At 47.3% G+C, this 14247-nt stretch overlaps 1 pseudogene; it reads right to left on the bottom strand.

The window, feature by feature from the left end:
* Positions 1–12535: 12535 nt before the first annotated feature.
* On the bottom strand, positions 12536–13980 carry LOC102499297 (MKI67 FHA domain-interacting nucleolar phosphoprotein pseudogene; annotated as a pseudogene).
* Positions 13981–14247: the final 267 nt, after the last annotated feature.

The following is a 14247-nucleotide window of genomic DNA, read 5'->3' as shown; positions in this document are numbered from 1 at the left end:
TGCTTGAGATATTTTAATGGCAATGTTTAAACCTGCTTCTTACCCTCAGGGTCCTCCTGGATCCAGTTTACCCGTCTGTCTATATCCTGTAGGTCCCTTGAGCCCAGGGAGCCTGAGCCAGGCTCCATGCTTGAGCACGGTTGACTCTCTGTTTCTGTTCTCCCTCAGGGACCCCTTCTCTGTCCTGAGGTTTCTGTCACAATTCCACCAGTTTTCAAGGACAGCTTAAATTCTATCTTCTCCAAGGAGTTGGGCCCGGTGAGGGCATCTCCTCTCTGTGCCCCTCTCACCCTGCAAAGTTCCTGGCACTCGGACACAGAGTGGAGAGTGCTAAAAGCGTGAGTGATTTGCAAGCTCTTGACTGTGTGATTTGATCCCACAGATTTGCCATGGCTCAAGGAACATGCTCAAATATTTTTATGAGAAGAAAGAAGAAAGAGGAGAGTGAGAAGAGAGGAGGAGAAGAACGGAAACCAAGTCTTCGGAGAAACAAGCAGCATCGAAGTCCAAGTCCCTCAAGTCCTGGAAATCTTCCAGAATCAGCTTCCTGGAAGGATTGACTATGAGCGCTTCCCCTTCAGAGTAGCTCAGCTGAGAGAAATCGTTCAGAACATAACTCTCACCTGGCTGCAAGCTTCATCTGTGTAGTTAGCCAGAACAAGGTGTTACTCAAAAGTCCTCCTACTTTTTCATAAAAACTTCCTCCTAGGCCCATAAACAGTGCAAGCTGAGTGTCTTGGAGACCCCTAAGAGCCAAGAGATGGTCTTGCTAGGATGCAAAGGATGCCAGGCTGGGCTGAGTGTGAGGAAGATGGGCAGGAGAGGAAGCCGGTGAGATGGGGAAGGCCTGGGCTACAGGCACCCCAAACTCCCATACAAGGATGCAGGAACCACAGAGTACTTGACATATGTTGACCTACAAAAACCCTGTGGGGAATGGACATCCCTGCCCATGGCACCTAGAAACACAGGTGCAGATGCAGGGCTGTGGCCTCATGCCACAGGGGCTCCCAGACACAGTGAGGTCTTTATCTCAGCCGGAAGAGCAGGGGTTGGGCCAATTACATCAACGTTCTCTAGGGGTCTTTACTGGCATTTGTCACACATGCATGCACATGCACTCACACACACAAACACACCCAGAGAGAGGCTTAGCCTGATGTCGGCAACCAAGCAGGTGCTCCCTGTGTTTATTTGGGTTGGCTTGAGTTGTTGAGTTGAGTTGAGTTGAGAGTTGAGTTTTGAGTTGAGGAGTTGTTGAGATGGTGAACACCACTTTGGAGCAAGGAGCTAGTCCCTGGGACCCAGAGAGGGCTACGTCTCACTGAATCCAAACCCAGAGCCCCGCAGTGCTCTGCAGAGTGGGCCCTCTCCCTCATGGGCCTGATATACGGCTGTACACAGAGAAGGCTCCATGCTTGTTGGTTTGAACCTCATGCATCCATTTGGAGGATGATTAAAAAGAAGAGGGGAGGATGACACACTAAATCATGTAGAAAATGGAGTCTTGTTTACTTTAAAGATGGAAAAGACAGTTTGCCAATAAAACACAGCTCTCCAGTTCCCTCAAGAATTCTGTTATTAAAAATAATCTGCGATGAACTCCCAGCACCTCTCTCACAAGGCCTTCCAAAAGCTTTAAAAATAATAAAGTACGCTCGAGAAGAGCAGGATGCATTCCAGCGAGACAGCTGGAGCAAATTGCCTTCTGCTTGGCTGGGGGGGTGGGAAGGAAGGCAGCTGGCAGTTTCATAAGTTAAGTATATTAAGGACAAAATTAGTACATGCAAGTAAAGGAATGTTGTCCCTCCATCTCTTCAGATACACCCACAAGCACAGTTTAACATAAACAAGAGTTAGGCTCCCTCCTTCACTCATGCTCATACACACAGGCTCCACAGACACACACAAACACAGACACACACACAGGGACTTGTGTACAGCCACACTCTGACATGACACATACAAGCCACACGTTTGCACACATGGACATGACCACCAAAAATAACATATGTGCAGGTGCTGGGAAGCAAATATACCCGTGCTTTCCCATCGAGATAACTTGTGGGGCCCTTTCTGGGCCTTTACAAGGTCCTGTGAGTGGCACTGGGAGTAGGAAGGGGTGCAGAGTCTCAACAAAATCTCACAAGACCTTCCTGACAAAACGAGTTTTTACGTCATTCTCTGACATAAATGTTGAAACAAGGTTGCCTCCAGATCCATTGAGCCCCACAGACTACAAGGCCTGGTGAATTTTCCCCTCTCCTTTTCCACCCATCCAGAAGGAGCCCATGGTGGCCCAACCATGTCCAGACAGAGAGGTGACATTTGGTAACTTCTAAAGGCCCTCATTTTAGAGTCAATAACTTTACAAAACTTTTCATTTCACAAATTGGAAACCATGACTTTGGGAAGTGAAGTCTATTTTACAGGATAGAGGCATTACTGTGTGCATTTGTTCCCTTTCTCGGGCCCACATCCCTACTCTTCCTAGCAAGAAAGTAAGCCTGGGTCACCTGCGGTCACTCCAGGGAGAGGTTAAATCAACAGAGATTGCAGTGCAAAGACAGGGGATGCAGAGGAGCGGGAGTGGATGAGTTTGCTGGAGTCCTTGGGGGTGGCTGGCGTGCAAGAGCACTGATTAGTACAGATAAGGTCAATCCAGAAGACCAACTCTATTAAACTCAAATCTATTATCACGTGCCACATAGACATTAAGGTCGTGGACGCGGGGCCACGCTGTGGCCACAGAGCCTGCAGAGAGGGCCTGGGAGCCATCTGGGAGGACACAGGCAGGCAAGGCCACCAGCCTGGGTGCACGTTTGCTGACATGGGAACATACCCCTTTTTCTACTTTAGAATGTGGTACCTAGTAAGGCTGACTCTAAACACCATGATCTTTAAGTAACAAGAGTAAAACTAGACTGTATGCACCCCATAATGCAGAACAAGCGTGGTTTCTTATACATCTTTATTGGTAGATGCTTAAATTCCAAATAAATCAAAACAAAATTATTCTCAGTTTAATGTCATTTTATCAATTAAAAAGGTTCTTTTCCTCAAACCAATTATCATTAAAATCCATAAGAAATATTTTCTGTATTATAAATGAGAAGAGCAGGGGTAAATGGTATTAATTTTCTTTGAGTAATAGTTGCTGGATTATCGAAAAGTGTGTTGAGATCATTTCAGTTTGTTCCAGAATAACCTGATAAAACAAGGTGGATTTCCTTCAAAACTCTAAAAATTGTAGATAATCAGTGCATGCACAGGTATGCACACACATGCATTGTGCATATGCATGCATGTGTGTGCGTACACATGCACATATGCACATGCGGATTTCCTTCAAAACTCTAAAAATTGTAGATAATCAATGCATCCATAGGTACGCACACACATGCATTGTGCATATGCATCATGTGTGTGCATACACATGCACATATGCACACATGTGCACATGTGTATCTCCCAAGAGTGTGAATGTGATGAGCTGTCACTTCTGTGATTAAATTGTCTTCAACAGCAGAAGGGTTTTTTGTTTGTTTGTTTTTAGGTTTTTGCCATAGGGTGTGTGTGCTCACTGGAGAGAGAGACAAAGAGACAGTGAGAGGAAAAGTGAGGAATCATCCCTAATGGGAGATGGCCATGCCACAATCCCTTCTCCTCCATTCTTCTCTTGGGATTTTGAGCATGTATGCACAAATGCCTGGCATGATTTTCAAGCCACCAGATCCAGGACTCAAACCTCAGTTGGCCACGTGGGAGTCCAGCACCTTAACCACTATGCACCTGCTGGCCCCAGCAGAAGGGATTTTGCAGATGCAGTTGAGATCCCTAATCAGTTGACTTCAAATTCATCAAAAGGGAGATCACCCTGGATGGGCCTGACCTAATCAGGTGAGGCCTTTAAAAAGGCCAGGCCCTTCGTGAAGGAGAGATTGGAAGTATGAGAAGCCTATGGGAGGGGTCACATGACAAGAAGCTGCAGGTGACCTCTGGGAGATTACAGTACCTGAGTAACAAACTGCAAAAGAATGGACATCTCTGTCTTACAATGGTAAGGGACTGATTCCACCACCAACTACATGAGTCTGAAGAAACACAGTCCAGGTGACTCCTTGACTTTAGCTTCATCAAACCTTGCACAAAAAATAAATACCTCCACTGGTTTTAAACGTCTGACCTAAAAGAACTTTAAGATGGGCTGGCAGATGGTATGGTGGTTAAGGCACCTGGACCCCTCATGGCCAACAGTGAAGTTCAAGTCTCAGACCTGAAAGCTTGAGAAACACTGGCCACATGTCATTCAAGCCTAAAAATCCCAAAAGGAGAATGGAAAAGGGTTTGTACTATGGCCATCTCCCACGGAGATTGCTTCCTCACTTTTCCTCTCTCTCTGGTGGTGAATACACACACACCCTATAGCAAACTAAAAACAAAACCGATTTAGATAACAAGTATTTTTTAAAGAGTTATTTATTCCATTTTATTTTTCTATCATTATTATCATCATTTGGCCAGAGAGAGACACACACAGAAAGAGAGAGACAAAGAGAAAGAGGAAAGGTGAGAAAGCAAGCTGCCAGATCTGGGATTCAAATCATCTGCCACGTGAAAGTGCCACGTGAAAGTGCCACATGAAAGGCCAGCACCCTAAGTCCACCACGCCATCTGCCAGCCCCCAAATAACTGCTAAATTTATAGCAATTTGTTACCAAGCAAGTAAAACTGTACACTCACACCATCTCTCTTCCCTCAGTACCCCTGGTCCTCAGTCTGTTTCTCAGATAGTTCCAATTGCCAAGACCTTGCCAAAAGCATTCATTAAGTCCTTCATTTTGTTATCCCTGTTTGTTGATCCTGACTGAATGTCCTACAAGTACACACACACACACACACACACACACACACCCTTCTGTGCTCACCACCATGGGAAAACTACAAATGAACAAGATGAACAGAGCCTGCTGTTGGGGACCTTGCACTGCTAGAGGACGCAGAGCACCCTCATAGATAACTCTAAGATGGTCCAGTCTGAAGGAGTTGGAGACCTTCTTCAGAGAAAGCGAGCTCTGAGGAGGGACTCGAGGGTTTCCTATGGTGAGACAGGAGAACAGGAACATTCTCTGAGGCAGGAATTGGAATGTGGTTTGCCACCAAATGGTGGCAGGTTTCTGAATTCCATACTAAGTCTGAATGCTCTTTCTCAGGCAGGGAGTCGGGGAGACCTGGAGCTGGAAAGGGGACGTAGGCATGTATGTCATCAAAAATGGACTAGTAACCACGTGGAAAGCAGACTGAACTGAGAAAGGCTGGAGGCAGGGAAATGTGTCCAGAGCCAGGTGTATATCCAGGCCTGAGATTCTGAGGGACTGAGGCCACTGAGCTGGAAAGCAGAGCCACTGACCTGAGGCCCATGGGCGGGAGCAGAGGGTGCCTCAGACAGGCAGAGCAAAGGCAGGTGAGGAGGACTCCGAACTCTGCCCACAGAAACAACTGCCACCAATAGAGATAAGCAGTGAGAACGAGCCTAGGAGTCCCCAAGAAATTAGTTCTAGAAAGAAAAAGAGCAGGCCCTTATTCTGGTAGGAAAATTCCACCTGCAGAGAATAAAAGGGAGGGGAGCGATTGTAATTCTCCCTAACAACTACTAAACTCAAAGTGAGGAAGAAAGGACACTGTGGATACACAGAAGGCCACATCTGAGCTACTCGTGCGCACACATGTGTGTCTGGGGAAAACGAAATCCCCTCATTTTTAAATGAGCAGACCAGGTAGCTCTGCCTTGGCAAGACCAAGCCTTTTTCTTCTAGCAAACCCTTTGCTAACCTTCCCCCTTGCTTCCTGCTTGGATTTGATCACTGGGAATTCTTCACACACATACCGCCTGCCACGCTGACTTCACTGGAGCTCCATTGTCATTGAGCAGAACCATGTCCTCATATTGTGATCTAATTATTTCCCTGGGGGAATAAGGTAGTTCAATGAGACCACGGAGTATTTATTATACAATTCCATCACAATAATCCTGCCACTGCTTCCTTACTGTTTAAAATCAGCAAGAAGTTACCAAGGGTGCCAAGGGTAACTCCCAGGGAGGGGCTGAAGGGTCACCGGGCAGAGAATGGGAGGAGAAAAGGGTGAGGGCAAGTCCAGGGATCTGGGAGTGCCAGTCCCTGGACAAAGTCACCATGAGTAGAAGGCATACAGTCTCCCCTCCTCCCAGCCCTCTGCTTGTCACCAAAGGGCTGCCTGTCTGGAGACCACCACTCACATTCCTCATTCAGGGGCAGGAAGCAGCCTAAGGGATGAAATCCTGTTGGAGAGAAGAGGAGGTGGGTGCAGGGGCCTTGAGGCCCAGGCAGTCTGGAATGGGAGAGGGGATGGGGTGGAAGAGACAGGTGGGTCTGGGGACCTCACCGAGGGGAGACTTAGGGAGGGTCCTGTGCTCATGTCATGTGCTCTAGGGGTCAAAACCTCCACCTCTCTGACACAAGACAGTGCCACTAACCAGCAGGGACTCCAGGCCAAATGGCTGCTTCACCACTCACTGCTGGACAACCTGGCTCCAGAGGGCGCCTGTGGCTCCCCCAACACTCCCCCCAGCAGAGAACACGGACTTCAGTGTGCAAATGTCTTTGATTCAGTCTGTCCAGTCACACCTGTCACTGGTGGTCCAATGAAGCTTTTATTTTTTTAATTGAGAGGGTGTGTGCTCACCAGACAGAAATAGGAAGAGGCAGTAAGTACCCAGTGGGGCACGGTCATGCTGCAATCCCTTCTCCTCCATTTCTCCATCCTGACGAGATTTGGAGCATGTACCTGTCATGTTTTTCAAGCCACCAGACCAAGATTCGAACCAGGCTGGCCACATGAGATTCAGCCACTAGGACCGGCCCCCAAATTCCCACTTGAACTTTGATCAATGACAAAGATTCTGATGACATTACCATGTATGTTCATGTCCCAGGTCAAAATCCACAGGCATTTCTTACTGATTCTAGTTTGCATCTTACTGAACATTGCTTGCGATAAACACGTATTCGGAGACATCTGTTCCTAGACACCGAGCGGCTCCGTGGACATCCGCAGCGCCAGTGCAGGGTAGGAGAGCAGAGGCCGCCGCAGAGACAAAGGCGTGCGCTGCCGCTCAGAGACTCACCGCCCATAACCGGGTGTTCCACTGACCCAGGAGCTCCGGGAAGACTTCACCAGGAAGGAACATTGAGTAGGGATGGGGGCAGGGTGGGGGGACCAGGTGAGGATTTGCTGAGCAGAAAAGAGCAAGGCAGTTCAGAGAGGAAATGACCCCGCAGGCAAAGGCTAAGACCTTGAAGAATTAAGCTAAGGAACAAGCGATATAGATAAAGGGAGAGAATATAAGACCTAGTCGTGGAGAGCGAATCCCAATGACTGCCGTGATGGGGGTTAAGGAGCTGAGGCTTTAAGCATGGCGGCCCCAGCACGAAGGCTGAGGAGATGGAGCCGAAGGTGGTGTCACTGACTGAGACCGGAAATAAGGAAGACAAGTGGATTTCGGGGAAGGAAACGGGTGTAGTCTTAACTGTGTCTGGGACATTCTGAAGCTACTAGGCAGTTAGCTGTGTTCATCTGGAGACCAGGAATCAGGGTCTGTGGAAAAAGGCAAACGACACACCCGAGTGTGAGTTACTCAGAAAGAATACCTGAGAAACGAACAGAGAGCAGAGACTGTCGGGTGAGAACGTGTATGAGGTGAGTGCAGAGAACGAGGTCTGGGGAAGAACAAACTGCCAAAGCTGGACAGAGAATGTGAGCGCGGGACCCGTGAGGAGCTGGGGAGCAGAGTGCTTCTCAGGCCACCCTCTTCATCTGCAATTCCTCCTCAGCGTCCCCCCAGAGCGGGGTACTTAGCTGCCCTCTTCCCCATTTTGTAGATGAAAAAGGTAGGTCTCAGAGCTGGTGACTAGTCCAAAGTCACACAGCTCTCACCTGGCAGAGCTGCGTTCAAACTTGCCGCAAAGCATGTTCTCTCTCCACCATGCCGGCCAGCACCAGGATCATCACGGAATAGAAAGAAAGGTCCCACCTTCATATTCTGAAACCAGACGAGGTGAGAGATGTGATCGCAAGAGGAGAGCCCTTCTGGAGTGTGGGAAGTCGAAGCCCCATTGCAGAGACCAACGCGGAGGTCGGCTGGGAACACCACGGGTCTGGTTCTCTGACCAGCTGCTCACTGTGAGGGTGGGCGGGCCTCACACACACTTCACAACCAGAGCATTTTCGTTTTCTCCCTTTTGTGCTGCTGTTGGTATTCTAAGCTTGTGCACGCTCATAATCTACCACGAAGGAATCAAAGAAAGAACATCGAGGACTCCAGAAAGCAAGGAGTTAATGTGGGGTGAAACAATATATCTGAGAGAAAGGAGGCAAAGAGGTCAAGATCTGAGAAGGAGAAATTATCTGGATGAGAGAACAGCAGGGAAGGACATTTGTGGGTTTAGGGCCAGGAAGCAGGCACCGAGATGTGGGGGTGTGGCAGCAGGGAAGTGAGAAAGAAGAGGGTGCCAGGCAGGGCCCTGTGCACAGTGGAGCATAAAGACCACACGCAGGTTGTTGAACCATAACTGGACTCTCGTGTCTGCTTGGCCGACCCTCAGAGGCAGGTGAGCAGGAAGGGGAGAGCAGACGGCTCTGCTGATTCACAGTTGGACACTGGCAGAAGGTCAAGGGGGAGAGAGACCAGCCAGGGCTGGACTGACCTTGAGAAGGCATTTACGAGAAGAGAGGCGTGTTGCAATGTGTGTTGTAATGGGAACTGGCGAGTCCTTTATACCTCCAGGCATCTAAGGGTGCAGCTCAGAGTATGGAGACAGCTCCCCTTGAAGCTTTGTTTAAAGGTTTCTCAATCTTGTCCTCCCCATCGCTCTTTCAACACATGGCAGATAAACGCTAACTAGACAAACGTCCCAGTTAGCAGCAGCAGCTGAGGAAAACAAAGCTAGCGTCATCCAAGATGCATGGAGGAAAAATACAAACTGCCCACAAGCACAGGCGGCCTCCGGTCCCCGAAGACCAGGAATGTGATACTGTTTTCCTCCAAGATAGTCCCTCCTCATCCAGGATTAGTAAGTGCAGCCTTTGGGGCTCAGACACCTGGAAACTTCTTCCACATTCTTCTTGCAGCAGTTTTCATTCCCTTATCTATACAAGAGGCCCCTGACCTCCAGGGGGACAACCCCTCCGGAAGTTCTAGGAGTTTATGACCCTTCTTTCTCCCTGAGCAGTTGCTTTTATTCCAATTTGCCAGAGGGCATGTGAACTTCCAGAGAAAGGGAGAGTGAAAGTGCTCCCCAGTGGGATGTGGTCACATCACAATCCCTTCTCATCCATTTCCTCATCCCGTTGGGATTTCAGGTACGAACATAGACCTGGCATGTTTTCCAAGCTGCCAGGGCTGGGTTTTGAACCATGCAGCTAGCCATATGGGATCCAGCTCTCTTAACCACTGGACCATGGAGCAATTACTCTTGAGCCATCATGTCTGCATCCCCCTAAGTTAAGTACCCCCCGCCAAGCACAAAACAAGAAGCATACAACTCAGTATGTGACCTGTTTAAAGAGAAGAGAGACCTACATGCAAATTCTATTTCTTTTAGGGGAAAGAAGTATGCCAACGCTATGGATAAGGCATGCCAGGCCCCAGAATGCTGGGCAATTCAGCTCCTTCCTAGCTTCCAGATGGACAGGAAGTCCAGGGGCTGACAGTGGGGACATGGCTGGAAGAGACAGGAAGCAAGAATGGAAAAAAAGGGCCCTATCTGACCATCTTCCCAAAATCTTCCTCTTCACCATAGCCCTCATAACCATTTGGTCCATTTTACCTTGAAAATGTGTTGAAAATACGTCACTTGAAAAAAACTCACATGGTTCTTCCTGTTTCCCATCATGGCGGATCAAGGAGAAGAGGAGAAGCCCAGGCAAGAACGTCACGTCCACAGGCTCTGCCTCAACCTCTGTGTGGGGGAGCGTGCAGACAGACCACCCTGAGCAGCCAAAGTGCTGCAGCAGGTGCACAGGCCAGACCCCATGTTTTCCAAAGCAAGATACACCATCCGATCCCTTGGCATGGGGAGAAATGTAGACTGTGGTGCCCTGACAGAACACAGGGCCAAGGCAGAAGAAATTCTGGGGAAAGTTTTGGTTTTGTTTTTTTCTCTGGAGAAAGCTTTAAAAGTCCCAGAGTTTGGAGCCTGCCGGTGGCATGGTAGTTAAGGCTGGATCCCACATGGCCAACTCCACGGTTCAAGACTAGGACCTGGCAGCTTGAAAAATCACTCCAGACAATGGTACACACCCAAAATACTGAAAGAAGGATGGAGGAGAAGGGATTGTGCATGGCTATCTTCCCTGGGGGATTCTCTCCCTCTCTCTCTCTCTCTCTCTCTCTCTCTCTCTCTCTCTCTGTCCTTCTCTGTCTCTCTCCAATAAGCATGTATGTGTGCCTTATGGCAAAAACCCAAAAGAAAAAAAAAAAAAACTCTGGGTGTAAGAGTTACAAATATATTGGTACCTATAACTTGAACTTTTTTAAAGAGATTTTTGCTATAGAGCACGTGTACTTGCCAAAGAGATAGAGAGATAGAGAGAAAGAAAGCGAGAAATCATTCCCCAGAGAGGATGGCCATGTCACAATCCCTTCTCTTCCATTCTACTCAGGATCTTGGACACTCATGCACATGCACCCAGTGTGTGTTCTAAGCCACTGGGCCCAGGGCTCAAACCACGATAGACTATGTGGGAGTCCAGCAATGTAACGATTACACCATCTGCTGGTCCCAAGAACCATGCACATTGAGAGAGACAGAGAGACGGACTCAATGTCACAATCCTCCAGCCTCCATTGGTTTTTGCCATAAGGCGGGCACCACCACACCCTCTACAGCCTGGACTTCTACGTGGTGCCAGACAGGCCAGCTTTCAGTATCACAGACAAGAAGCACAGAACAGGCTGCACTGTGGCCAGAAACAGAATCATCAAAGATATGGCCGTGCACTGATCCCAGCAGAAGTGCGACGGCATTACCCAAAGGCCAACGCGAAGTTGTCGGTGAAGCGTACATTAATGTGTTCTACGAAAGGAGCCTGGCTGTATACAAGTCCTTGGACCTCAAGCCGCTTAAATCTTCTGTTCTTGACTAGAAATGTTAGTGAAGAGATCACAGGCTTTGGTGTGACACTTGAGAGTAAACTTCGGCTTAATGGTTCACACCCAGGTCTCCTTTTCAATGAGACTCTATGGAGTTGCAGGCAGAGTAAGAGGGAGATCTTGTATGCAAGTTGTTGGGATTCACTCCCAGCTTGACTATTAGTTGTGTTCCGTTGAGTGAGTTGTAAGTCTACCTCAGTTTCCTTATTTATAGCGTACAGGTAGTAGTACTGTCCCTCAGAAGATAAAATAGTGTGATACGTGTAGTGTTCAGAATAGTGCCAGGCACGTAGTACTCAAAAGGGTCCATTTGGTTTGCGGAATTTTTTTTTTAGTTTATTTATCTCGGGCCAGCAGGTACTGTGGTGGTTAGGGTGAACGGACCTACATGGCTGATTGTGCCGATAAAGTCTGGGCCACAGGGAGCTTGAAAAACATGGTCATGCGCGCCTATATGGCCAAAATCCCCAACGGAGAATGGAGGAGAAGGGATTGCGGCTTTGCCATCAGGTAGTGCACGCGCACTCTCTCTCTCCTCCCTCCCTCCCTCCCTCCCTCTCTCTCTCTCTCTCCCTCTCTCTCTCTCTCTCTCTCAAGCACCCCATAGCAAAAATTATTTTTAAAAAATGTTTATTGCTTTCAAGAGCGAGAGAGACAACCCCAATAACAGGGTCTTGACACCAAGATCCACGCCAGCTTCATTTCGCCCTGGACCATGGGCGCCTGTGTGCCCGGCAGTCTCAGGGAGAACTCGTCTACAATCCAGAACCCTTCGTGCGGGTCAGCCTTGCAGAGCGTTGGGTTTTACCACTGCACCACCTTCCCGCCCCTCATTTATTAAGTTGTTGGAAAAGTAATGATGTAACTTTTTTATGTTTTTCTATGCAGAAATGCATCATGACTTTACCAACAATGCAACAGTGTTGGCATTTTATATGAGAAATGTCACTCTTACAAATTTGCTACTCCCTGGTGTGGAGGTGGAAATGTTTCTTGCCTATAGAATTTTTTACGAGATTTCTGAACCAAAAATCACTTTTCTCCGATCATTAGACATAATTCTTAGCCACTGGTTCACCATTTTCAATTCTGTGTTATTAATGTATCTTTTTTCTTACAGATAGTTAAGCAAGACTGGCGATCTTCATTTGGTAGAGTCAAAAGTGCTCCAGCTGAGTACTTAAATCTGCAATTAATACTGACCATTTTCACAGAATAAGTAAGAAGAGCTATAAAATCTGGAAAGAAAACTCCAAGAGATGAGCACAGAAAGGCTGTGCGAGCCCAGCCACTGCCGGCTGCTATCCGCCCCGTGTTTCAGCAAGGACAGGCCAACCAAAATCCTGGGCTGCTTTTCTTACTGACTTTGAACAAACAGTGCATTTTTCCTTCGAAAATCTTGTCAACGGTTGCATCGCATTGTACATATTCAAGATCAGCTATGATAACAAAATCATATTTTTCAGGAGAAATTTACATAATACATTCAGAATGATTGCTTTTTCTTCGTCTTTTTTTCCCTGAATGTTTAGGTGTTTGAGTCTCTTGTGTTTCTTCTTTTACACTGGATACTGGCTGTTTGAAAACAATTTCATTCTTTATCATCATCTTTTATTTCAGCCACTTCAGATTTTTGTTCCTCCAAAAATGTTGGTGTACGAACGGGTGTGGGGCCCTGGCTATCCAGTCTTCCCAGAAGTGTTAGGAGTGCCTGAAACCTTTTTCTCTTCTTCTCCTTCTTCTCCTTCTTCTCCTTCTTCTCCTTCTTCTCCTTCTTCTCCTTCTTCTCCTTCTTCTCCTTCTTCTCCTTCTTCTCCTTCTTCTCCTTCTTCTCCTTCTTCTCCTTCTTCTCCTTCTTCTCCTTCTTCTCCTTCTTCTCCTTCTTCTCCTTCTTCTCCTTCTTCTCCTTCTTCTCCTTCTTCTCCTTCTTCTCCTTCTTCTCCTTCTTCTTCTTCGGTAAAACCTGGCTCTTTGTAGATTTCTGAAGATCAGTGTCTGAAAGCTTTCCCCCCTTTTCTGCATGATCAAGGAAGAAAAATTACAATCAACCCCTTTTTTAGGTAATCTATTTCTGAATAATTTTTCTTTCCTCTTAAAACGCTTCTCCATCCAATGTTTTTTTTTTTTTTTTTTGAGAGATTTTCACTGTAGGGCGCGTGCGCTCACCAGACAGACAGAGAGAGACATAGAGACAGAAAGCGAGAAATCACCCCCCAGGGGGGATGGTCACGCCGCAATCCCTTCTCCTCCATTCTCCTCTCAGGATCTTGGGCACGCACGCACACGCGCCCGGTCCATCCAATGTTTTTGTGTAAGTTTCCGATCCTGATTTTATCGGCTGGGTATGACGGCTGTTGAAATGCAGTATTCCAGTTTCTGCAAAGTTCTTCATGTACCTTAAGCAGTACAAAATGACATTCAGGAGTCTGTAACCAAAGAGGTAGTTGTTCATGGTTTCAACAACGATCTTGGCAACATTGTCACACTCTCTTGGCAACATTGTCACACTCAAACGCTACAAAAGCATAGCCTCTACTGTTTCCAGTCCTTTTACTTCTGGACAGTCTAAATCTTGTAATAGTGCCAAACTGGGAGAAATATTCTTTGATCTGAGTTTCATAAAGTGCACTAGGTAGGTGGCCCACTTAGATTACTCCAGGAGTAAGTTTTCTTTGTTCTCCTGGCTTGGTTGTGTGCTGGTGAACCTGTACTACCTCCTTCTGAAACGTGGTATCTTCCTGTGGATTCAGTCACAGGAGCAGCCCGGCTGAGGCAACTAAAGCCGCCATGCTGAATGCACCAAGCACAAGCGCGCTCCCGGAAATCACTTGGGTTGTTAATATATCTCAAGCATGTGCTAATACACTTTTGGAATTAGTCACTCTCTTGGGACTAATGAGTTCAGTTATCTTTGGGCCACATTTTCATTGCCATTAGATGGTTCTCTAACTAGTTTACTGCCTTTGTAGATATTTTAAAACCTGAAGATTATTTGGCATGGCTAATAAAGTACTTTTACCTAGTAAAAAGAAAAAAAAATCATGTAACTTTCACTG

Source organism: Tupaia chinensis, unplaced genomic scaffold (genome assembly GCF_000334495.1).
Source record: "Tupaia chinensis unplaced genomic scaffold, TupChi_1.0 Scaffold000217_1, whole genome shotgun sequence".
NCBI lineage: Eukaryota > Metazoa > Chordata > Mammalia > Scandentia > Tupaiidae > Tupaia > Tupaia belangeri.
The sequence above is the reverse complement of the archived record's forward strand: the minus strand, read 5'-3'. Positions and strand labels throughout refer to the sequence as shown.